This window comes from Ursus maritimus, unplaced genomic scaffold (genome assembly GCF_017311325.1).
Source record: "Ursus maritimus isolate PB19 unplaced genomic scaffold, ASM1731132v1 scaffold_35, whole genome shotgun sequence".
NCBI classification, from domain to species: Eukaryota; Metazoa; Chordata; class Mammalia; order Carnivora; family Ursidae; genus Ursus; species Ursus maritimus.
The window spans coordinates 3050130-3052978 of NW_024426119.1; the positions used below are offsets into that span (position 1 = coordinate 3050130).

Below are 2849 nucleotides of genomic sequence, written 5' to 3' on the forward strand. Positions count from 1 at the left end.
CAGTGGACTTATTTTATATTATCTTATTTTGTTTTATTTTATTTTATCCGACCATCTGAAGCATGTGACATTATTGATAACTTTCTCTACCTCACACCCTTGACCTACAATATCTTCTGCTTTACTTTCTTTCTGTGTGACCATGCGAGTCTTAGCTTCATCCAGTTCATCTGTGAACGAAAGCATTTATATTCCCCTGGACTCTATTAGCCCTTGCTTCTTCAAATGTTTCTGGATGATCTTATCTGTGGCAAAGTTTTAATAATCATCTGGATGATATTTTCATCTGTCTATGGAATATCTCCAGCTAGCTAATGATGATGGCATTACAAATAACAGCAGTTATTAATATCCCTGGTATTTATGAATCACCTCCAGGCACTGTACTAAAGTCTTTTCTTATATTAACTGATATACGTATCAAAATCCCTGAACTTTTCCCCCACTTTTACATCTAAGAGGTAAAGCAACTTGCCACATCACACAGAACGTAAGTGGCAGAGATAGGCTTTAAACCCAGCTTATCTGATCCCAGAGCCCATACTTTTAACTAAAAGCTAATTTTTACTAAACCTGATATATGCAAAATTTAACTTATATTCCCCAAATTGTTCATGTTCCTGTATAAGCTGTTTCAACAAACATAATCATCAGCAGCAGAACTTAAAGCAGAAAACTTGAAGTCATGTTAGATTCCTTCCTTTTCCAAGCAGTAAGCCACTATGTCCTGTTAAACTTTTATACTTCTTCTTTATATTCTCGTCTAATGGTACTCAGTTCAGTGTCTCATTATTTCTGTCCTGCCCCAGTCAAAAAGCTTCCCAATTGGATTATGCACCTCCTTCTAGGCTTCGTCTTCCAATTTATTCTCTAGGAACTATTCATCTTCTCATGTCATATATCTGATTATACCACTGTCCTGATAAATCCCTAATGACTCCCCATATCCTGCAGCCATGTTTCTCAGAGTGAGTTTTGTGTATCCCCTTCCATCAGAATCACCTGGAGAGCTTGTTAGAAAGCAGACACTCAGGGGAAAAAAAAGAAAGAAAGAAAAAAGAAAACAGATGCTGAGGAACCACACCAGGATTTCTGAATTAGAACTGATGGTGGCAGGACCTAGACTGTATTTTTAAAGATTTATTTATTTATTTTAGAGAGGCAGGCAGGAGGTGGGGGTTGGGCAGAGGAAGAGGGAGAGGGAGAGAGAATCTTTGGTAGACTCCCTTCCAAGCGTGGAGCCCCACGAGGGGTGGGGGGTGGGGGGCCGATCCCAGGACCCTGAGATCATGACCTGAGCTGAAATCAAGAGTTGGATCCTCAACCGACTGAGCCGCCCAGGCGCCCCTAGACTCTGTATTTTTTTAAACATACTTTATTTATTTATTTCAGAGAGAGAGGGAGAGAGAGCACACACAAGCAGGTAGAGGGGCAGAGGGAGAGGGAGAAGCAGGCTCCCCACTGAGCAGGGAGTCCGACATGGGACTGGATCCATCCCAGGACCCTGGAATCATGACCTGAGCCGAAGGCAGACACTTAACTGACTGAGCTGCCCAGGTGCCCCGTAGACTCTGCATTTTTAACAAGCTCCCCGTGTGATTCTTTGTCACGCTAAAATTTCAGAGATTTGGCCTCTAGATCAGGTGCAAACACTTCAGAATTGCCAATAAATACCTTCTGACGCTACCTTCTCTTCCTCTGTTTCTCCCGGCTCTTTCTGCCCCTGCATCAGACTTGTCGCGTGCTCCCTCTCATGCCAAGCTTTCCAAGGTGTTGGTCACTTCATATTTGTTTTGTCTTCTACCTGAAGGTCCTTTTCCCTGTCTGTCCGGCAATTCATGTGAATGTGTGTGCTGCATACCTTGAGTCCTCATTAGACCGAAGGTGTCTCCCAGGACACTGCAAGCTGTAGAGTTACCGGAACTGTGTGTCCTAAAATCTCCATTTAAAATATACCATTCCAAGTTCAGCTCGTGTGAAAAACCAAAGTATGGCTGAGAACAATGGAATTAACGTGCATTTGGTATGTACTCAGTGTGTAGGTACTTGGATCTTTTAGCAATTTCTCTTCGGCTCGTGACTGACTGTTTGGTTTGTGATTAAGCTTCCTTAAGGGGAATTTCATGTTTGTCGGCTTTTTCTACAAATGAGCGCACCAATGGAAGTGGAAGTCAAAAAACGCTATTTTGATCACCAACCGAAAGCTCTAATTAGAGAAATATTAGTAATTTAATCGAGATCTCTATATGGTCTATGTTTATAGCTGTCTCATAATCCTGGAAATACGAATAATCCAGGAGATGGAGAGATGTGGGTAATGATGTTTATGCCCTTGATGCTGAAGTAAGCTTTACTCGTCACAATTTGCCTGTAAGTGTGTGATCCTCTCTTTACAGATGAGAAGATAGTGGTCAGAGATGCCAAGAGACTCGGAAGAGTCCCCTAGCGAATAGGAGACAGATCTGGAATTCGAATGCAGGTATGTTTATTCCTTCTGTTATACCTGTGTTGTCTTATATTGGAGTACATGTGTGTGGAGATTCTGCCTTGGTAAGTAAAAGCTTGGACATTTTTTTTTTCCGGTGATGAGTGGAAATGTTCTGTGGGGTTTTTCCAGTAAAAGACCATTTTGCTCACATAAATTAGTTTGCTTCTCCAAGTTTTAGAAAACGACATTAAGGATAATATTTTTGTGGACGTTTTTCGAGTGGATCTCTAAGCCTTCAACCAGCACGGGGAAGAGTCCTCCACTGCCCACGCCTCAGTGAGGGCTCCATTTGATGCCCTTCTCCATCGGCCAGATTGGCCACCTGACCGGGGGTAACATGGGAAAAACAACCTTAAGGGCT

General features: G+C 42.3%; 1 long non-coding RNA gene across 2 annotated transcripts in view; it reads left to right on the forward strand.

Annotated features, from left to right (window-relative positions):
* The first annotated feature begins 2412 nt into the window (after positions 1 to 2412).
* LOC121100192 overlaps positions 2413 to 2849 on the forward strand; it is a 131603-nt gene continuing 131166 nt past the window's right edge. For both annotated transcript variants that reach the window (XR_005831917.1, XR_005831918.1), the window contains exon 1: positions 2413 to 2479. This is a non-coding gene — a long non-coding RNA (uncharacterized LOC121100192). The remainder of the gene's footprint in view (positions 2480 to 2849) is intronic.